Source organism: Temnothorax longispinosus, chromosome 2 (assembly GCF_030848805.1).
Source record: "Temnothorax longispinosus isolate EJ_2023e chromosome 2, Tlon_JGU_v1, whole genome shotgun sequence".
Lineage (NCBI taxonomy): Eukaryota > Metazoa > Arthropoda > Insecta > Hymenoptera > Formicidae > Temnothorax > Temnothorax longispinosus.
In genome coordinates this window covers 24239947-24264162 of record NC_092359.1, presented here as the reverse complement: position 1 = coordinate 24264162, position 24216 = coordinate 24239947, and the positions used below count along the sequence as shown (strand labels likewise).

Genomic DNA, 24216 nt, shown 5'->3' with positions numbered 1-24216 from the left:
AACTCAGGGTTCACTCAGTCCACGAACGTTTGCCACGAGACTTCGATCTCTCACACCGCATCGCACACTCGCTATCTCTGTCTCTCTTTCTCTCTCTCTACTCACCCGCCTCGTACCTCTCTCACTCACCCTCACACACACACGCTCTCTCTCTCTCTCACTCTCTCTCCTTCTCTCTCTCTCTCTCTCTGTCTGTCTCTCTCCACTTTTTCCTTTTTTCCCGCTTGGCGGACGGAGAGCCAAGCTGGTGACCGGGGAGGCGCGCGTAGTAACCGTGCATCGGTCTACGTCAACGGAAGTCTTGCCGGAGTACCCTCGTGCTTACTCCGACGGGTTACTCCGACCCGTATAATCGTCGTGCTGCGACCTGCGACCCCGGTTCGTCCGCTTCGACCGCTTCGACCGGCTGCGGATCTACCTGCCTGCCTGCCTGCCTGCCTGCGGCGCAGCGAGGTGAGTGGGCGACGCGTCTACCTATCTATACCTTTACCTTTATACGTTCGGTTCCCACTGAACCGCCAGCGTACCGTACGCGAACCTCGAATTTGCCAGATTTGCCTGGCAAATTCGCGCAAATTTTCGGAGAGCGTCTCCCTAAAGTTTGCAAATGCCTTCGATATCAAAGTTATGCAAAAGTTTCGAATACCGTTCGAGACGGGGTTCTCGCTTCCTCAATTTTTATTCTCTTTACGCTGGGAAGGTTCTTTTCCCCTACTGATAAACTAACGAAAATTCCGTGCTTTACTAACTGTGAGTTTAACTCTGTGAGTTTTTCAATATACCTAATATTCGAAAATCCGTGTTGCACCGTATTCGAAATTGCGAAGGCTCGCGGATTTATCCGGATTTTGCACGTATATTTAAACGTAAACTTATAATTTCTTCTAAAGACATGCAGATTCAAGAGATTATCAATTAAATTTGCATATAAAAAAACTTTCGACGACACTAATTAGACTAAAGCATTTCATAACTATGCGCAGATATTAAAAATGGCTTTCGAGATAAAAATTTGATTAGGTTTTACGGAACCCACGTTACGAATTACGTTGCCGATTGTATTAAGCCTTTTAACTTTGAACGGCGAGAGAAATGTTAAACGTATGTCGATTAATACAGACATAACATTATTATTCGCGTAATGTTATAACGTGGGACTGTGGGAGTAATGCAGCAAGATGGAACTCTAAAGAACTATTTGCAAGGCGATTTTATCTTTTCTAACTATGTAAAACCGCCATGAAACTGAATGAGATGTCTACAAAAGATTATCTCGGGCTTTGAAAAAGAAAGTAATGAATTATATATTTTTTACATAAGCCGCTTGAGACGAGAGCCGGTTTATGTGACTTCCGGTGCTGATAAGAAAATCATAGTATCGGTATTCGATTAACAACGACAATCTGTATACAATTTACAAACTTCTCAAAACTTTATTTTTGCAAGAACGTGCTAACGCACAATATATCGACTATTATTATAATAAATAATACATTTGGTAATAAATTGAAAATTTATGGTTATTGCAAAGCTATAAATACATTAATTTTTCGAAAGACTCGGAACATTATTGGCTTTTATGCGCATAATTCTTATTTTATATCGATTGTTTTATTTTTATTGTATTTTTATCAAGTTCCATTGAATCTTTATTGAATAACCGCTCTACGGCGGAACCGGTACCTATATAAAAAAAATTCCAGTTTACTAGAATTCTCTTGTTCTCCTGTGGCTTGCACCTCATCATAAGGTGCTGTCATCTATTGGCAGGGAAGTCAACTTAAATAAATAGTAGTATAGCCGAGTAATAAATCCGACATAAATCCTATTTGAGTTAATTGTGCAAAACAGTAGATTATTCGCCATTTCGAGGAAAAAGAAGGAGGGACTTTTATACAAAAATATAACATGCTTTTTTAAAAATTGTCAAATCGGAAACTGTCAAATGTTTTTTGATATCTCAAATTGTTTTACACTCACTCACCGATATGTGAAATAGAAAAGTTATAAAATGAAAAGTTAAAACGAGACGATTATATGTCTATTTTTAAAATATATTATTCATATATGATCAATTGAGAGAAACATTAACACACATATTATTTACGTCTTGTTGAGACACTTTGGAAATCATTAGATATTTTCTAAAGTCAGTCGAAAAATAGCGAGTAAATTTTCGAATGCCATCACGAAATATCACGAGATTATCTTCGACAAGTGACGTTCTCGATATTGTAGTGGTTTCCCACGATGTTCCTCCTAGGATAGCTTATCCTACGCTGAATTATACTATAGATGACTGTTTACGTTACCAACATGCAACTGCTCGAAGCCCGTGGCTAGGCGAAAAAGGCATCACACGATAGATATACGTAAACATAGCGGCTTTGTGCGCCGGTAAGAACGCGCCGCAAAGTCCCCGACGAAAATTCGCTCCCGCGAGGATTCTGCTCATCTCCGAATCCCTCGTCGGCGAAACTTTATTCACTAACCGAATAACTGCTGCGACCAAACGCGATCAATAGCGAAACCGTTTCGGTAAACAGCGAAAAATTTCATATTTCTGTATTGAAAGAGATTGACTGTATCTCACCGGTACGGAAACCAGCTTTTTAGCTTTCTTGCAAGATCCGCTCAAGTGAGAGACCTTGGATATACGCTTGTTGTATGCTGTTACTTAAAACGCTTGCTCATTTCTCGCAGGGATATATTCTTTGGTTCGACCTGAAATATGTATATATTTTTTTAAATAAAAATGTTTTGAAATCTTAGATTCGCGAAATATCACGAGTCACGAGGCAATTTAAGATGACTGCTTGTATTTTGTACCGATAAAAGAAATTTTATTGTGCTGTATTCTGACTTCGTAAAAATTACTGTGCTTCATATTTTGCCGCTGGCGGGTTATGAAATGTTACGAGAGGAACTCGCAGATGCATTGTTCGGTACGTAAAATACGTGTGTGTAGTGCATGTTGATGAATACATACGAAGGCAGGTGAATCTCGCAGTCGCGGTTCACTCGCAGACTGCTAAATTACCACTCGGGTTAATCTGCGTATGAACTGATTGCGTACTCTCGACATGCACTGTATAGAGAGACGGAACATTTCATAATAACGTGTGTGTACCCGCTTATTCGTTTCTTGTATCTTCGGTGGAAATAATGACAGTCTCGCTGAAGAGTGGAAAAATGGCAGAGTAATGCAAGACTTGAAACGTAGAAAGGGCTTCTTTGTACCTGTAAGAATGAGCACGCGTTTAATTTTTGTTTCGCACGGACCGCTCGGTTACGTAACTTCACAAAGAGCAGAATTTATGGAAAAATCCAGTTTTGTTGAAACGTTTATTTTAAAGAGACGTGGTTTGTGGATTTTCTAAGCTTCAACGTACCGCTTGAACAAACCACGATTTTCTCTTAAAAGGGTGACTTGTTATTTCGCGCAACACGGAAACTGTGCTTCAAAAAGCAGATTTGTTAATAATTAACAATTATGATATTAAACGGAAACTTCTTGCAATTTCCATAGCTTATCGGAGTAAGCTGTGTGTTGATTTTTTTTAAACCTATCGGCTTATCGATTACTTAAGTCGTATTAATAGGCTGTATACACAGGTAGGATATTGAAATTTAAATATTTTCAACACGTTTCACACGTACACGACACACAGCCTATATGACAACAAGATATATTATTATAAACATATAATTTATTTCTAAACGACGTGTCCCAGAAACTGTCGTGTCCGACCCAGATTTTTTTTGCGAGCAAGAGAAATGTCTCGGGTGAGAATCCCCTGGATCGCGTCGGCCCTGCTGAACTGTCATTCTATATGGCCGCTTTCAAGCTATTTCCTCGTTTTTGCACATTAAAGGCCACAACGTGTGAGAAAGAGAGAATGAGAGAAACGGAGAAGGTAGAGATGGAAGAAGATTATATGTCCACACGATTTATTCGGCCATGTGATTTATTACAGCCATGTGTTTTTTTTTTCGCGCGATCAATCCTAATCTCGTAATCAATCAGCAATTCGGGGAGTCACGGGGCTCGGCGAGAGTTGATACCGCGATAGCCCAGAAGTCGATCTTCCGAGAGAAACTAAAACGAGCGGCAAGTCGCGTTATACCCCTTTCCCGCGCCATGTTGCAGAATTCTCTACCCCTCTTATATTCCCCAAGGTATTTTATCTCATTGCTTCGTATATACGCACCGGTTTGCCGGTGAAATTGGACCAGGAATGAGAGGCAACCCTTTCGTGCCAGAATTCGCAAAAACTCTCGGTACGTCTCTCGAGAATCAGATCCTCTTTCGTTCAACAATGGCTCTATTAATTGCAACATACAGAAGTTTCTGCGCGTACAAAACTTCTCCGAAAAACTTGAAAACATCGATATCGGTATCTCTTGGTAGTACTTTAATAACATCAAGGTATTGATTGCTATACGATATAAGTATATGTGTGCATGTGCACATGGCCGAATGAATCGTGTGGAGACACAATCTTCTTCTATCTCTACCTTTTGAAATAAATGAATCTCGAATCTCATATATAGAAATTGGTACAAAATCACCTCAGAAAGCTAAAATAATTATATGCGATCATATAGAAACACAAAGATGATAAATTTTATAATAAAATGAATTTTATAATAAAGCGATTTTATATAAATGTATTATATTACAAGATATCTCTCATATCTTGTAATTATAATGCATATATATCATAATTATAATACATGAATTTTGTGATGATTAGTAGTAGCATAATTAATTAACGTTTGACATCTCTATTGCAAAATCATGATCATTACGGATGTAACACATTTGTTCGCAAGGTTATAATTTCACAAAGAGTAATGATACTCGGATAAATCCCACGTGTCGCGCTAAATAGGCTATTAACGATAAATGGATATATCCTTTAGACAGCGCGCCATTTTAATGGAATCGTGCGACATTAATTAATATTCTACTCCTGCTAAAATCTACTCCTCCGAAGGCTGCTCGCGTATCTATCAGCAAATTGTATTTTAGCGTCTATTAGCGATGCCCTGCAACGACGTACAGCCAACTCGACACTAGCATCCGCGTATTTAATACGACGAAAAGAGAGGTGAGTGTGTGCGAAAAGTAACAAAGGATCGCAGGCGTGCAGAAAATGTAGTTACTAACTACAGGAAGAGTGATAATGCTTCCAACGTATCGTAAATTAAGTATACGGCGTGTTCGTAAAACTGATATACTTCCGTGGATTAGCTCGGGGAACATGCGTGAAAAGGGAAAATCATTATGAGGAAAATTTGAAAATTTATCACGAAGACACAAAAGTATATTTAATTTAAATCTTATTGATTTTCTACGTACTGGGGGATTATCTATTATGATTTAGGCACTTTTATCTATATCTTTTATCTTCTCAGAGAAGATGTTCTTTGATTAGCCATTCTACACTATGTTATTGCAATCCATTTCTTATGTCATTTATCTTTTCTCTTATCTAATCTATTGTGCACAATGTCCACTCTATGCGACGACTCTTTGATTACTGCACAGTAGAACGAGGAGGACGAGCGAGAATGCGTTTGAACGGAGGGGGCGGGGGGGAAATTTCAAAACCGATCTGGTCTCCTTCGACGCTGGCAGGTTCAACATAGCAAGTAGTACATTGGAAAATTGTATAGCGAAGGAATTACGTGAGTGAAAAATTGATCGGAGGTTTGACAGCGTAGCTCGTCCTCCCGCGGGACCAGCCAGCCTTGTTCTACCTATTCCTCCATCTCGCGCATATCTCGTACTCGGTCGTACAGAGATCTCTTGAGGAAGAAAAGGAGGCAACTGCAATAGAGAAATATACTTTCAATACTTTCTATCTGGACATGTATAAACCTAGAGACGTCCAAGTGTGTCCAAGTGAATAAATTATATTTAAATATTATATAGTAGATGTAGATTAGGCGCTAGTTGCGAATTATTTATCTTATATACCTAAATCTTGCTCTTTGCATTAAATGTAGACTTTACTCAAATATAAGAAGTTAGTTAAAACAACATTTTGCCATCCTCGGTTGTGCTAGATCTTTGTAGCCTAGTAATATTTCGTATAAATTTATAGACTTTTTTCCTGCACTCAGTAAACTACGCGCCGATTATTTGTCGGTTTTTGCATCAAATAATTCATCAGAAAAATTTGCTGCAATATTTTATCATAAGTATACGTTACACACGGTATCTTCTTGGATGAAAATATTTGCCTTAATAGAGAGGCAATTACTTTAATGGAGAGGATTTTCTTTTTCCCTTACCATGGCAGATTAGATTCCTTATCTTATATTTTCACAGCCGTCTATCAACGGATTGAAAATTAAGTAACAGCTGTGGTGAAATTATCCGTTTAAAAAATCTATTCAAGCACCGGCTTACTTGCCACTACTTTTTCATTGATCAAGCGTAGACTGAATGGCAAGCAACATTGCGTACATTTGTACAAGTCAGCGTGTGTATATATATATATTGGAACTGGATCCCTGTATGAATAGACGTTTATTCTGTCCTTCCTACGTGATTCCGTCCTCCTCAGCTTTGAAGTCTTCTCTTCGTCACCCTCGCTGCCGGCCGGCACCACGTTACCATCGCGGCACCAACTTTGTTATCTCCGGCTACGTCCGTCAACCCCGTCAAACGTTTCCGCCGCTTTGTGCGACGCGTCGAGCGGCGCCCGTCCGTTCGCTCGTTCGCTCGCTCGTTCGTTCGTTCGTTCGCGTTTGCTTCCCTTGGCGTCAGAGCTCCCGATGATCCGCGTCGTCGCCGTTAGTTGTCGTCGTCGCCGTCGTCTCGCAACGGCTTATCCGTTTAATTAACGAAACAATGCCAGGCCCGCAGATTGCACGCGCTGGATCTTCGCGCACCAAAAGCGAACAATATCGTTATTGTTCCCTTACCCTCGCCGCGCCTCAGTCCAATGCGCTCGCCATACCGTATTTTGAAAAGTTTAACGGGCGTTCGAGTTAGCACCTCATTGCGCGGCGTTTGTTATTTCAACTCTCCGGGATTCATCTCTCCGCTTTAAATGGGCTTCCAGTGGCGACCGTTTATCAGAAGAGATCATTAAAAAAAAACTCATGGAAAAAAGGGGTGAAAATCGAAGTGGAAAATTTCTAAATTACGCGTTTTTCATAGTTTTGCATCTTTTCTGCAGTTTTTCTTAGCACGAGCATAAGATGTGCTGTCTTTTCAAATTTAATCGAAACAAAACGAACCTTTAGAAACACCGCGTGTTTCTTCTAACATTCACTCTCTCTCTCGTTCATTCATATTCTGAAATGACCTTTATCATTTAAGGAATCTGTGACCTAAAAAAGCCCAAGAGAAAGAGGGGAGAGGCAAAGAGAGAAATAGAGATAGAGAACTACTGCTTTAAACGAAACTACTTACTTTTGCACTGGAACGTGCATGCATTTTCCACGCGACGCAATAAGAGAACCAGGCCGCGGCGTACATTCCACAATTTGCGTCTCGCGGGCAAAAGGGAACGTTCGTAAAAACAGGGTCTCGTCCGGATTTCGCGAATGCTTTTGCGGTTGTTGTACGACATTGATATATCGCAGCTGGTTTTTTTTCCATTTTGCATTTATCCCTGTCATCTCCTAAAAAGTTTTCAGATGAATTAGAATTTTTACGCACCGAACGTAATCCGACAACTGGGTCTGTTTGATGCTGTTAGACCAGCTTATCTCAGCTAGACATGCATCTTTATGAAGGAAAATATAAAAGAGACAAGAGAAAAAGTTTGTAAAAATTAGATAGAATCTATAGTATACTTGTTAACTTCTCAACGTTTTCGTTAAATTAATAGTCCATTATATTCAGTAAGACTTTAGCGATTTTCTTTCCTTTTTCTCTTTCATTTTCTCTGTTTATAATATTATAATTTATATATATATATATACATATATTAAATTACCTATGATATAAACACAGAAAGAAAACTTTTTTCATTAAAGTTACCATTAAGTGGTGCTAATATTAAAAACGAGCAGGCTTAAATAATCTAAATAAATAATTTAAAGAATTTTGTTAATGAATTATTTGTATCATCAGACAACGTGGCCTGGAAAATAAGTTCAGTTCACTCGAGAAACGATACACTTTGTGCACTAAGCGAATTTTTATTTTCATTGTAGAAACTTTTTAGGAATGAGAGTAGCGATGGTGGATGGAAAAGGTATGAAGTGGTTACCACAAAGGCGAGTATGAAGGCGAAATTGCACGTTCATCGTATTTTTATCCACGTTGGACCACACTGGTACAAAAGAGAAAGCGATTTTTCTGGATTTTCTCGATGCACACCAACAGTCGCCGCACTGTCCGTTTCTCCTAGCGTAAAACCGCCCATATTACTATTTGCTCACGGTTCGGTTTTACCATTCCGCGTCCGGTGCGGAAATTCTTGGTCGCCGGCATATCTGCCGAATAAAATCCTCGCCAAAACTAATTTACCATCAGGTTGTCTAAAATTTTTACGTATCAGACATTTCACGCTCTTATGCTCCTTTATATTTTGAATTAATTCGTATATGATGCAAAGTAGCTCAAAATTGTACACGATACTTTCGATTGAAAAAATCTGCTCGCGCGTTCGGATTGTCACGATATTCAAAATACTATCATCAAAAGACTGTTTAAATCAGCCTGTAAAAATATGTAGAAAAAGATATTGAAACATAAAGAAATTGTTACCTGACATAATGCAATAGATTAGATGGCTGTGAAATGTTTTGATCTTCAATTTGAAATTATTATTAATCAGAAATCTAGTATAATTCAGGAAGGGAAAATAATTTCTATTAATATAATTATGATATCAGATTATTGTAGGATAATGGAAATAATGGTGAGGATCATCAATAAGTAATTATTCATATTTTCGTCCAAAAAGTTATCAAATATACAATGATATATTAATGAATGCCATTAATTAAGAGGGATATTTTAAGGATGATTTCACTCGATTTAATCATTATTTTGTGTACTTTTAATTAAATGGAATAATGTGAATAATTAACAAAAAATTAGATTCTACGCTTTGGTCATTAAAATGCTTTATTGTTTCTTATAACGATATTAATATGTGCCACGAGTATGAAACTAATTAGCGCTTTAATATTAGATATAATATAAATAACAGAGTTACAATTTGTGACTTATATCTAATACCTATCAAAATTTGTTTTATTATTTTTACGAATATATCGGCGATTACGCGTAAAAGGTTTTCACCGTTTTCACGCTCTAAGTGCAGAGTCTCATTCTCACGCCGATTTTACTCTACCGACGTCGTTTAGCCGCCGATGAAATCTGACGTAACGAGGAAAGTTCGATAGGTTTTAAGTCAACAGCGAAAATACGTTAAGTTTACAGCCAAATACCGGGTGGGAAGGACGCATTAACGTTAGAGAGCGTCCGATAATAGGAAAAGTCTCTGACATTCGTGGGAAGTGCTTTGAGTTCTTCGGGGTACCTCTCTAGCGTCCCTTTAGAGTATGTTTCGCAGTCCTTGTCGGAAATACTTGGTGGGTTCCTGATCGCAAGTTGCAAATTCCGATAGAGACTTGATCGAATTCTCGATATCACCAATGAATACAAATGAAGATTTCATGCACGATAAATTTTCAAACAAAGGTACGTGATTCGCTCTTTAATTTCTCTGTTTTGTGATATAAAGCTATCGGTTTCAAATGTCATTTTATTAATTCTCCAACGTGATTATTTACAAAATAAAGTTGGAGAAAAGTAGAAGACTGCAAAAATTAGGCAACTAGATATAATACTGTGCGGACACGTAGGTCTATAAATCTATATATATATACATTATGTAAGGTTCATTGTACCTCTTTTGAATTGTAGCCAATTTTTAATCTGATTTTATTAAGCTATCTATTTCCATGCTAGAAAATTTAAACGTTTAAACCGCATTTAAGTAGTTAATTTAACTTTAACGATCTGTGCTGTTAAATAGAGACTGAGAGGCGACAGTCCATCCACTTTCGCAGCCAGAGGGTAGAGATAGGAAGGGAATTGGAAAAACGGGGATCGTACAGCATCCGCGTCGAACACTGGAAGTCTCTCTGGAGTCTCTCAATATTTCAGAAAGTTTTTCCGGCTAGGACCGACTTCACACGTCGACAAATGCTTAGCCTTGCTTAGCCGTCTTTATCCCCGGCCGACGTTTTATCGACGACCATGCCGAAGTTCGCTCCTTTCTTCTTTCCGCCGTTTATAATGGAGAAAGCCGTCGATTCAAAGGGGCATAAGCATTAAATGTGGGGGCGAGGGTAAAAATTTTAAGTTTAATGACGTCCTACCTTATTCGTAAAGAGTTACACACATATGTACATATTTGCAGAGTCTTAAGTTTTGTCTAAAATAAGGTATATTGCGCTCAGTGATACAGGCCACCAGGTTTATCGAAGTAAACTTTTACGCGACATTTCGATGTTCCGGTGACTTAAGTCCTTATCAAGTTTAGGAGCGTCCAACACAGACGGTTTTACAACTTGCGTCATAAACTGTAGAGGAATATGGGTCATAAGTGAGTCCGTGGAAGTGGAACACATGTATATGACTTTCCTTCCTTCCATCCTTCAGCGTGTCGTTCGATGCCTCGCCTCGATACTTGTGTTTTACTTGTACGACGTTTTTACGACTAACTTGCCATTGAGACAGATAAAAAAAAAATCTGATTGTCTATTGTCGAATAAACGCGTCTTTATCCCGTTATCTCGAGATGAATAAACGGCGCAGTTATATATATTCGTCTTATTCACTTTCTCGAAGGATAAAGTAAACGTGTCTCTCGATTCGTCGTCGCTACATCGGGAACGTTATTCCATTTTAATGGAAGCCCGGACTTTCCAGGCATATAATTCAGCAACTGTAAAATCGGTCGTTCTGCCGGAACGAACGGCCCGTTCGGACAATTTATAAAAGCCACCGAAACCCGCGGTACTCTCGGGCCAATTTTTCACGAATAATCGAGAATTTTATCAGCTGACTCGTGACACCGCCATCGCCGCCGGCTACAACTCCGTGCACATTTCATTCTAATGGCCGTGAACCGTAAGATTTCTCGCTGGCTTCCTCGATTGCATTCGGGAATCCATTTGTCGGTAATGCAATCCTGCTAAATAGAAAATTAAATAGAAACTGAACGTTTTACATATTCTGGTAACTGGATGATTTTATTCATCTTCTCGGACCCAGGTAACCACGCGAAAGATATAGAGTCGCTAGCGAACACAGCATTGATTACGAAATATGATGGACATTCAGCCTTGATATAAAAATTAAAAATTTCGTCAATGTTTAAATTACTTGATGTAAGAACTATAAGAATGTTGTTAATGTTTAATTCGGGCTATTCTCAGTTTTTTCCTTAGAATTTATCGTCGAGAGGAAACGCGACGTCCGAAGCGTCTTGTGTGTACGATAGAAATCTAGCTGGGTGTAATCAAAATAGCCGAAGGGCGAGTTTCAGTAAGCTGATCAAACTGTAGTGTAGTTTCTATCCGCGCCGGTATATCCCGGCCGTTGGGTATCTCCCTTCAATTTCACTCCGATAACTTGTTAGCGCCGCTAACTGCTTCGTAAAATTGGCGTCGCGAAGTAAGTGCTTGGGGAATATTGAAAGCAACAAGGAGGAGCCGTTCCGCCTACGGGAGTCTCGGCGTGTAGCGTCGGAATTAGTGAGATTTTGTAAAATATCTTTTACAAAAGACTCTCACCCGTTATATTGAGTAACGTAACGAGAGTACGATGCTTCCCGCATCGATTTAACGTCCGGGCTTCCTGATTATTATTTATGAAAGCCGTTCCGTCGTTAATGAAAACTAAATAATGGCCTGGTCTAAATGCGTGAGAAAAATGTCTACCTCGGTTAGAGTAGACATGTCCGATGAGAACTTCAACACTTGAAAGGAAAGCCGATCACTCCTTCTCTCTTGAGGTATTTCTGCCGAAAAAAACGATAACAATCTCGCAATATCAACTCATTATGAGTTATTTTTGTTAGCTCGCGCGTGTAACTGGCACTTTTAGTCAATTAATATACCGTTTTGACATTTATTAGAGCAGATGCCACAGGGTAGAATTTGAAGCCTAAGAATAGACGCTTTTCGAGGCCATCCAAGGTTTCGAGAACACGTAAGACCGGCGGGTATCCTCGGCACATATCTCGCGGCGCTTCTCTTTTTCCATTTCGTGCCTGCCAAGTGAATTCCGGGGAAGACTCATTTTCAAGTTGGGGAAAGTGCGCGTGTGGTGCACCAACCGCCGGGGACGAAGATTACCCAAGTTTCAAGGGGAGACTTACCAAGTTCTGCATACGCGGTCGCGTATATCATATGACCGCGTGCACTCTTCCTCCGCCTACTTCGATAAGTAAAATATTCAAACGACGCCGACGCCTAGAGAACAAGTAATACAAGTTCAGCTACGCAAAAAGGTAGACGGCTCGGTGGGACGGAAAAGATTTTAGTATGCAGTTATGTATAAAATGTGCCGTTCCAAATCCTTAAATGCAGTTTTAAGTCCGAGTTTGTATGAGACTTCACGAACTTTTCTTGGCACATTTGGCCACATTAAGCACGTACTAATCAGAATTCAGGATCTAATACAGTTTGCGCAATTCTGAAGATTCTTTCGACTATTCTGTGATATGGATAATTGTGCGTATAAAAGGCCGTTTTGGCTCATGTATCTTTTGAATATGCATGAATACGATAAATAATATGATTTGCATCACATCATACCTTGCAGAAGACGCGTGATAAAAAAAATATATTTTATAAAAATATTTTATAAAAATCAAAACGAGAAAAATAGTCAGGAATTGCTTTGTATTAAGAAACGTTAAACTTTTAATAAAACGTCCAACGCCTATGAATCATTCAGCTTTCGATATTAAATGTCTCTGCAATTCAAAATGGAACTGAAATTTCTGCCAAAGAGAAATATCGGCTCTAAATTTGCGAAAGAAAGTACTTACCGCCGACTTCGATCTTCCGCAAAGCATTCTTACAGATTTCCGTCGTTCCGAGGATCAAAACGCACAAAGCGGACGGCAGAAAAGCTTTCGGGAATAAAAAAAATTAAGAAAGAAGGAAACGGAGAGCGGAAGACTCCAACAGGAGAGGATTCTTTCAATTAGTTTTCCAAGTGGAGATCCGAGTTAACCAAGTTTCCGTTCGAATGTTCCGACTAATGATTACGCCGTTATACCACCCGGCTGGGAGAATGCCGACTTCGTCCATTATGCAGCAAGTTAAACACATCCATATTGATAAGCTGCTATCGCTCTTGACTTTTCTGCGGAAGCCATTTCGGAATCGCTCAATAAATCGGGGCTCCTGTGGGCGAGCGTCGCAAATTATCGATTCTACTGGGACAAACCTTGTCTGCTTTTATGCAAATTATCGAGCTATATTGATATGATTATTTTCTAAACTTTGTATCGCTACACGAAGGGATTTATATCGCAACGAAAATAATCTCTGTCAGATGTTGTTGCTTGGAAAGGAGCGATGTGTTTCTGTGATCGATGGTAGTTGCAATATAGTCTACCAAAATCAAAGCAGGGACCGTTGACAGACAAATATTTGTCAAACAGTACGCCGTACGTTGTAATTTGCCATCTATCCGAATCTCTGTTAATTGAGGGATAGTAAGGCCAATTAATAGTCAAGAGGTTATCATCAGTCAAACGGCGTTGCTTCTCATCGCTCCAAGATTCACGAGCGACAACGCTACGTATAAATCAAGTGGAAATGATATTTATTGGTGCTAACATCCTCTCAAGACGACAAATATAAAAATAAATGGAAGAAAAGTTTCCAATTTTTTTCATTTCTTTGAACGTATTAATTTTTTAAATAATATTCTTGTCTCCGAACTCTCTCTCTCTCTCTCTCACTCTCTCTTTGCTTTAACTTTTCTCGCCGAATATTGCAACACAGTAAAGGTTAAACGTATACAAAAGACATGAGCCACTATATCCGATTACAAAAGCATTTCAATGTTCACTCTCATTAAGTCACGATAGGCAGTCTCGATGCATACGACGCCCTTTGTCGTCTCGACTATTAAAGCGAACTCACGTTCTGTTTCGCAGATCGGGATCACATTAGTTGGCAGAACTTGTCAAAACTTAAATAAGGTAAACGTTACAGCAGCGAACTTCTTATGCAAATTTAAATGCGTTCTTATTCAATATAGCGACACATTAATTACGTCGGAGCTTCGACGATTTTCTCGTAAATTACTAGCGGATGCGTGTGCATTGAAATTCAAGTGAGTACGGTTACATTCATTATTAATCACAATAAACTGTTAATCTAAGTCAATAATTACGTTTATGTACAATTGCAATTTTTAGTCGTACCTATTTCGCGCGATTTTTAGGTTTAATTAAGTCGACTTTTCACAAGTTAACATATCTAGTTTTTTTATATATTTTATATAAAAAAATTATATCGCGAAATTTTATCAATATTACCTGACTCTTCACTAAACATTCTAGCAATAACTCGCTATAGGATTCACGGTGTGATAAATTGAACTCTCGTTGTTTAGTGCCGTCCCAGGTACCAAACTCTTGAGTACTTTAGACATCTCTATGTTGAATTGCAGACAGATACCATCAGGCGACACTCGCTTTCCGTTAGCGATCCTCTTCCATGATCAAGGTGAACCACTTCTTGATCTAAGATTTCCGCTTCCGTTGCCATTTCCGGTACGGGACGCGCTAGATATTCGATTAACTGTTACCGGATACTCGACGCTTCCACATCAAGGCATCTGAGCATCGATTTCATTTTCATTCGACATAACATCAGTGGCTCAATCAAAATTCACGAGTGAATTCTCTGTAGATGCCTTTAGATGTACACGCCGGTGTCAATTTGACAAATTATAATTAGTAGTTTCTCTACGATGAGATTTGTATCAGCGCAACTTCGCTACATCTGCGATTATTACCGTTTGCAATATTATTACTAAAGATTTAACGTGGGAGTAACGATGTAACGTGAAAATCTAGCAAGTATACGAGCAAAGGAAAGGTGAACGGAACAAGTTTTGCGTTTGTAATTTAACATTTAATCGGCCTCGTAACATGTAAGGGAATATTATTGACGTGCCCTAATGGAATTCGTGGGCTGGCGCGGGATGTTGGAATACCATTAGTAACTCCCAGGAAATTCTTGCCGCATCTATGCTGGCGGAGTTTCGCGGAGCTGGAAGGCAAAACTCTTGCCGTCATTGCGGGGCCAAGTGCAGTTCTCCACCAAATTTACTCCAATCTTCTATTTAGTTCCCTTCTGAACTTCGCGGTCGTCTACGTAGCGCATGGCATGGCACGGTACGGCACGGCATGTCACACAATTAACGATTCGCTTAACATGTTAACTTGGCTTGACTAAAGTGACACCGTGAGATCCGCTCATGACTCGACATCTTGCTCGGCCCTGCGCTCACCGGATTACAGGATCGGTCTGACGATCTCATTTTCTACACGGTGTTCTTCGGGATATTAAACATTTTATCTCGGAATCCCGGGACGATAAATTTTATACGTCACATCGCTGAAATTCCACACGTCCGTCGTAGTATCCGCGTGGATGCGCGCGAATCTCATTGAGCGTAGATCTCCTCGGCGTAAGTAACACGCGACGGTTGCCGTGAGAAGATTTCCTGTTTTGTGCGCGTCGCATAACGATGGCCCATCTTCATTCCCATTTCCATACCGATGTCGTTACATAATGAAGTCTGAGCCGTTCTTGCAATCTAATAACTAATCTTGGCGCGTGATGCGGATAGATGCAAGCATTGCAAGCGCATTTGGGAGGCGCGTTGGGAGGAGAGTTGGCAGATCTAGGTGCAGAAGTGGTGTCGCACAACCAGTAATCAGACAGCACGTAATCGCATACATCTGCATAAACGGTATTCTCATCCCTCTTTACTCCGTTAGTCAGCGTATCTGCGAATTAACACTCGACAACTACGTCATACATCGTTACTTGTACATACGTCGAGGAAGAAGAGTCTCATTTGCCGTATGTAGATCATACGGCTTGTCAGGGTTTAAGGATTAATCTTATAAGACATTATATCATATTATAGTACTTAATTTTTTTTCTTTTCTTAATAAAAAAATTTTCGATGGATATTTCGAACCATTTTAGAATATTATTTCGAAGGATATCATTATACTTTTTACGAACAAAAGTCTTCGCTAACCGTAAACAGTAGGTGTCTCCTTTCTCTTAACCAATGAGAGAGACTGGCAGGTAATTCGAAATAAAAGCGCCTCATATTTGGCTTAATTAAGCGAGCTTGCGTCGACATGCGCGAGCATAAAGGGAAACTGGGAGCGTGGTTGCGATGCTTTTAATGTTTCGAGCTTTTAGCGTCGACGAGCTTTCGTCCCTTCGGAGTCTCTGATGTCGATGCAACTGCATCCATTGCACCATCGACCACGAAGTCCAACACGCGTCGCCGCAGTTGCACCCTAGATTTTGTTAAACTTATGTAGCGGTCATAATCATATCATGTACTTTACTTTGGCTACGAAGATAAATTATTTCTTAACCAAGTTGAACTCGACTCGTTTACTCGACTATGAGCCAACAATTTTTATAATTTAAAAGCAAAAAGTACGTTAGTTGGCAGTTCTTTCTAAAATTATATAGTTATATTGAGTAAAATTGTTGTTTTTTTTTTTACGAACACGCTCCTGCAAATTAACTTTGAGAAAACTAAACTTTATTAATTAACACATTTTTTGACACGTTATCATTCACGTTGTCATATTTAATTTTTCGTTATTGATATCACTTGTAGTAAATAGAATTTCGAGAGGGCAGGGCTCGGTTCGCTCGGTGAGAGGACAAATTAAGGCTAAAGGCTAAGTGATAAATGGAGTCACTAATTCCCTTAGTGCTCTTTTTCGAGTAATAGCTTTAGATCGCGGTTTAGGGCATTATCCCACCGGTTTACATAGGAAAATCAATCAAATGTCCTGATTTTCAATCTTTACGTTTCCCGTTATAGTATAGATATACACAGATTTTGTTTATTTAATAGAACTAACGAACAAGAAGAATAAAATTAAAAATAAAAATAGATATTTTGCCCAAGCATTTTTGCAAAATATTTGTAAGAAACGTTTTAAATAAGTATTTAAACAAAGAATTAACGTGTTTTTAAGATTATTTTGATATTAAAAATTAAAATATTGCTTAATTTAATTTTCTATATATTTTAAATATTATTTTTTTCTATCAAATTTGATATTTTATAATACAAAAGTCTTGAGATTACAAATTCCATATATTATATTTTAATGAATTTAAAGAACAGATTGTAGGGTATACAGCATTGTGTGAATTGTGTAGAAAATAATTTACGATTGCTAAAAATTAAGAGTAAAAAAATTTAGTGATACGTTCTGTTTCTGTCATATAAAAAGCAAGAATTATATATGTATATCGTAATGTGATTTACAATTAATTCCTAATCAACATCTAGTTCCATATTCCACTCTTAATCAGTAATCATTTTAATTTAGCTGTCAGTATCCGTCGAAAGCAATGACAAAAGTTCTAATACACGTAGGTAATATGGATGATATGAATTCCGTATGCGAATCCGATGTAAGAAGCACATACGTAGTACGTACAATATAAGGTATCGGCTTAGAAACCGGTGGATAGTGTAAGTGACAGCTGTCGCGAGCACACACGGCTAGATTTAACATTTCGCCGTACCGCTATACGTTGTAACCTTTTCCCAAGTGACTCGGCAAAGACAATGATATTGGTATTGTAGTTAATGTATGTTCCTATGCATCCCTTGTAATCTGTGCTCCGCAATTCTGTCTCTGGGTGGCTGCATACGCACATGAATAAATTGTGGATCAATTTCCCTAGCGAAAACACTGAGGAAAGATAATCATTTATTGCAACTTTCCAATTTCTTGCGTTATATATCTTAGCAACTACTACTTTAATTAAAATTCTCCTAAAGTAAATCTGAAATTAATTAAGGAATGCAGTTGCTCATTTTTAGTTCTTCGAAGTTCAACTCACCTGCCTTTCTCAGGAAAGGCTGTTTCTCTTTAAATGTTCGGAAATTATTGATGTTTCGATTTTCGTTAAGAAGAAATTGACCCTAAATTGGGAAAAGGATCGTTAAAAGAATATTCGAACATCGGTTTTGAGACATCCTGTATAAACCACTGTATATAAATCAATACAAAGCTGCTGAAGAACAAAGGTATCGCTTACGCTTTCGGATTGGTGTGTTCTCTTACCGACGGATTCTGATGAAGATTAGATATTTCAGATCATTCAGATTATTCTTAAAATTAGATTTTATTTTATTTTCTTCGTCTCTCATCGCGAAGAACCAGGACTTAAGAATTTTAAAATATCGAGCGATCTAGCTATGTAACTCATCAAAGTTTGATATACGGAATTACTTAGCGCACAAATACTCATCAGAATATATTTGCGAAGGGTAGTTAGGTCTTTGTGTAATTTCTTTAAGGATTTTCGATGCGGTTGATGGATGATTTCGCGGTTTCTTTTTCGGCTGCTCCTCATCCGTCAAATCGGTAAGCTTCCTCAATCTTCTTTTCGTTTTCTGCTTCGCATTGGAGTATCTTTCCTGCCCACGTTTTTTTCTCTTGACAAGAAAAATGCGAACATAATGGGGCGGAAAATGATAATTTTAGAAAAAATATTGAATGTGCATCAAATACGGGGCGATCTTGAATTTATGGATGTGACATATCCTCGTTTGACATTTCCCAATCGACAAGGATTCACGTATAAAAACAAATGTCACAAATATAATATGCAAATCCAAGATTGGAAGTTAAGCCAAGGAGAGAATATTGATTGCTGCCGGTGTCGTTTATCGTATCCGTCGTTCAATACGTAGAGATAATCTTTCTTAAATGCCATTTATTAACGATTATTTCATACTCGTGTCCCCGAAATTGAATTTTCCTTTCGTTTCGCAGCGTTATTTTCGCACGAGCCGAGTACACATCGGCGAACTGTCCGCGGCTCGGCTCGAAAATATTTCCCGATCGACGATCTCCATCAACGACAGATTTATGTCTGCGTTTCAGCAATTTTCCGAAAACGCTATATCGCCGTGACAACAGCAGTGACATGGCGAAACTCGCCGCGGAATACGTTTCAAGTGGAGATACTCGAATCGCGTGTCATCATAACGAAGCCATATGCGAGATCGATGGCGCAACATAAATCCATTTATGCCAACAAAAGCTCGGCAGCTCGATTCGAACATCTATCTCACTGTTGCATACTCGGCTTTTATTCGCGCTATACAGCGTAGCTTAGAAAAGGAGAAAATATATAGTAGAAATATATTTTTCAATGAAAGAGACTCTTGCGGAGTAAGTTTTTCTTAACAAGAATTTTATTAATGGCCGTGCATTGCAAATCGCACTTCTCTCCACACTTTTGGTTTTTAATATTTTTATTATTAAATCATGAAACACGCCCATTTCTCTTTTTTTCTAAACAATCGAAAATAGAATCTATTTTTGCGCTTTTAGGCTTGAGCGATTCGTGTATTATACTGATAATCGATACTCATATACTTTTTCGACATTGTTCTCTTACATTCTTGACCTTCTCGCAGCTCGTAAAAGAGTTTCCGGATGCTAATGAAAATAGAAAACTTGCACTAACGATGAGTTTGAGGAACGTATCCTGCACAGTATAGAATACGAATCGCCGGAAATTGTTGCAGTTCTCGTACTTGGCGTGCCTCTCGTAGTACTCGTTGTATCAAGTATCGCAACTTCGTTTGCGTTCGAAAATTCCTACAGCTGAGGTCCGAAGTTACGTGCAGTGCAACATAAATAACATAATTGTGAACGCGGAACTTGCACAGCTTGAAAAATGAATATCCGCTACCGCTACGTGATAAATGGACGCTTCCAACTAAAAGTTTTCAATATATTTTCATAAGAAACACTAAAAGCTTAATATAATAAATAGTTCATACAAATTAATTTAAAGAAAGCAAGACACAGATCCTGTCATTAATCATTTTTAAACCTTTTAACGACTTTCAGATAATATAAAATTCAATTCTTCTTTATATTTAATAATAAAAAATAGAAAGAAATCAGAAATAATCGAAAATCCATAGGTAGACCGCTTAGTTCCTTGTACGAAGCACGGTCTCGTCTTATATACGACGAATGAGAATCGATCTGTGCTAGGGCGCCTTCGTTACCTTTAACGAAATATCGAGGAGACGAAATTTCGTGCCGAGCCACCAAGAACCGCTCAAGCCGACGAAATTCCGACGCCATCATTACGAGACTCGATCGTATAACACGGTTTTCTCACTGTTTGAGGCAGCGAGTCTCAGGAATGCACAGTAGGTTAAATTAGGTAGAAATGCTTCGAGGCTGTCTATTAATCAAATTAATCACGCGTCCATGCGAAATATACTTAGATTTGATGCTAAACAGAAAAAATTCTTTCTATGACGAAGGAGGAAAGAATCGCATATTTCGATTTACCGGAATGTTGGCCCGAACTCGTTTTTCGAGAACGGACAAGTATTTTCGGGTAGATGCTCTTCTTATCTACATATACGAGCGCGATAAAATGTGATGACGATGGCATCGGCGTCTTCTTCCGACGTCACTGCAACGTAAAATACATGTCAGTATCCCACCTGTGCGTTTCACGATCCATTTTCGAAAGTATCTCAAGCGCTCATCGACATCCGTGAGCAAGGCTGCTTTGCCATCAAATTTTATCATTTTTCCTATTTAATTTCAGTGACCTAATATAACACGATATATATTAGAGCATCGTACAAACGTGCGGCTATTTTTTCTTTATTTCATGTTGCTATATATATATATTTTTTTAAATTGAAATTTTTTCAAAACTCAACAGATCAAATTAAGGCAATGCATAGTACGAAATATGACGAAAGTTTTATAGGTTTTATATATTGTAATTGGATAATAGACGAATAATTGCTGCCTGTGCCTGAAAAGATCGCGAGGTCGCTTTCATTCCGAATTCTGTGCCGTACGGCGAATATAGCGCAAGAGTACTATATCAATTTAGATAATAAACTCTAATGAGAATATATCATATAGCCTACAGCAACATTTGTTCTCGAGTCGTGAGGAATGCACATTTTCTGCACCTGTATACTCTCACGTAGAATGCAACTCGGGGAGAATAACGCCATATGAACTTTCCGGAAGTTCGTAGCTTTGTTTGACGAAGTCTTTTGTTTTTATCGTTTCATACATTTTCACAATTTGTGTTTGCATCGTTGAAAAATTATCCGGTTAAATCGGTTGAATTTTTGATAATCTTTGTTAAAGTGACTTGCCAAAAATTTTTGATGTGCAAATGTTGATACATATCCTAAATTTACTATGTGCTATTTATCATTCAGAGCTTTATACCATAGTAGAAGACTATTTTCCATTAAAATAATTGGACGAAGACAAAGTTTAATTAAAATTTAAAAAAATGTAACAATTGTAGCATGAGAATTATGTAACATACGTAAAAAGTAAAAAATAATTAGAAAGTTATTTTTAACCATTAAATGTTAAATTAAATAAATTATCTGAAAAATGTAAAAACAATTTTTGACTGCTGCGTTACTAAAAAATTTATGTGAAAAACCGTATAAAAAATATTATTTGTAACAAAATTGATTTAATTAAAAAAATTAAATCAAAGTTAGATGAAATAAACTAAAAAATAGCGTAATTAAGTTAATTGTATTGCTGGTAAGTTTCAATGAAGAAAAATTTTATCATGCGAGATAAGAGAGCGTGTTAAACACGATTATAATCCCACAATCCTCTGTTATAAAAAAACGGCTTAATGTCGTATGAAACGGTTCCATTTTCAGTTATGTAAATTGTCAACGATATCGTAACATGCTTGTAAAGTGTCGGCAATAGTAAAGACTGGCGTCGTCGAAGCAATGTCGTTCAAACGGCACTGCAGCGTTCTAAAGCACATTGAAATGGTCATCGTATCGATTAGGTCGAAGTGGACCAGCTAATTTTCCCAAGTTGGACTTGGTTGCGCTATTCGGCGCCGTCAGGCCCCATGAATAGACATCGTAATAGCGCAGTCTTATTATCCGTCGCAAAACGGACATTATAGCGTGAATTGGACAAGCCGAACAGAATATACATAATACAGGCCTATCTTCGAAAGTGTACATATCCGGTGTGCGGCCGGTGCATCCGTCTAATAGCGCCCATTATCAAAAGTTTAATGAGGCTACTTGTAACACTTGCGTCGCGTCGCGTATTTCTCATTAGCTTCGTGCTCGTCGGAACAGAATTCTCGATTGTAAATGATTATGATTATTAAATGCCGGTAGTAAATTTGAATTGTAGACGAAATATTTCTTAGGGAGAGATTTCTTAACGCCTGACGTTAAAATGCCATCTAGACAGCTTTTAATCGGTACTGAGAAACGTCAGGAATCCCCAAAGTCTCCTTCATCTCCTCTGTAATTTCTTTCCTTCTTCTTATTACCGTTCTGCGGACGACGATTAATCCTCTCATGGACCCATAGAAATCTTTGCTTACAAGAAGAATTCATTCTGGGTTGCAGACACTGTTTCTACTCGTTATCGTTCTAGCGCGAGATACGCCATGAATAAATTAAAATCCCCTCTATTGGGATTTCCCGCGTACATTTCAATTTAATTTTTTTCGACATTTTTTTTAACTGTTGCATCTTTTTTATGCTTTCGACGATAATTACAGTTATTAATTGCGCGTGAATAATTATGGATCTAGGTACTCGTTAAATTCTCTTCTTTCTAACGCGATTTTACAATACGTCAAAGAGTCTTTTCAATTTAAAGTTAGAAATGTCTCTTAATTCCCAGGTATAAAAGACTACTTGTTAACTTCTTCATTGATGCACGAAGTTGATCTGAAACTAATCGTCGCATCAAGCGCTTTCACTCCTAGAAAAAAAGGAAAATCTTTTGTTTAAGAAGAGTGTGGCATTCCCGATCGCGAATGACTTTCAGCCGATTTGCCGAGCCGCGAAGGAAGGGTTATCTTCCTTCGCGCGTCATTAAGTCTTTGGTTAATTATCTGCGACCGACCGACCGACCGACCGATTCACGATAGAGTCGCTAAAATAATTTATCGTCGCCTCGCTGTTTATCCTCGCTAAAGGCGGATGATTTAGTCCTTCCCGTTGCAACCGACGCGGTTCGGCTCGGCATAACTTCTCAGCCTTGTGTACAGTGACTAACGATACTCCTACTATCCGATCCCTAGCCCCCCCCCCATTTCATCCCCTTTTCTTCTCCTAGTCTTGCCAGATAATGAAGATTAAGATCTCTCTCGACTTTCTTCTACCGCATATCACTTTCCACGCGAAATTTGCCGGAAATTTAACCCTTGCTTGAGGTAGGTATAGCTCGATTAAAATAAATTGTGGTAATTCGTTTACATCGTCCTTTGATTATCTCCATTCATTATCGTGATCTCTTTTTGTAAAATAGAAAACATCGAGCAAAGTTTATTTATTTTCATCCACTTTAATCCATTAATGTGTATACCTTTAATGGTAGAGAAAAAAGGTGATATAATAACTTCTCATAAAAATATAAATTAAAAATATATCACCAATTTTTTTTTCTCTTCATTCGTGGCTTTTTTAAAAGAATTTGGAAAATTGGATAATTAAAAAATAATTGTCAATTAATAATCTATTTACGTATTTTAAGTTTCATTTTGTATCACGTTGTAGAATTAGTTTCGGCGGTAATCATAATAAATAAATCAGCGATATACATTGCACGCGGGGGACAGGTTTATAAATAGATACATACCATTGTAAACATTTTTCATCGAGCAGATTCGGGCACCTAAAGATACCTCGCTGATAAAATGCTTCCCACGTGTAAAAAGACATCTCACGTAAGAATACGCATCAACATTCCTCGTTTACTTACACTCCGTCCCAGTTTCATCGGTCGCGCTTTCAATGGTTGTCCCCTTCAGCATGCCGAGTGGAATTCCGTTACGAAATCGTTTGCCGGAAAGTTTCCTCTTATCCAGCTTTACCTTTCGTAGTCTCTCGCATTCTTCTCT

At 38.4% G+C, this 24216-nt stretch overlaps 1 protein-coding gene across 1 annotated transcript in view; it reads left to right on the top strand.

Moving 5' to 3' along the window:
• The window catches only part of Cpx (synaptic transmission protein complexin), a 128906-nt gene continuing 104690 nt past the window's right edge, over nt 1–24216 (top strand). Inside the window, exon 1 of the mRNA XM_071771175.1 lies at nt 1–453. The gene's annotated coding sequence lies outside the window, so the exon portion shown is untranslated. The remainder of the gene's footprint in view (nt 454–24216) is intronic.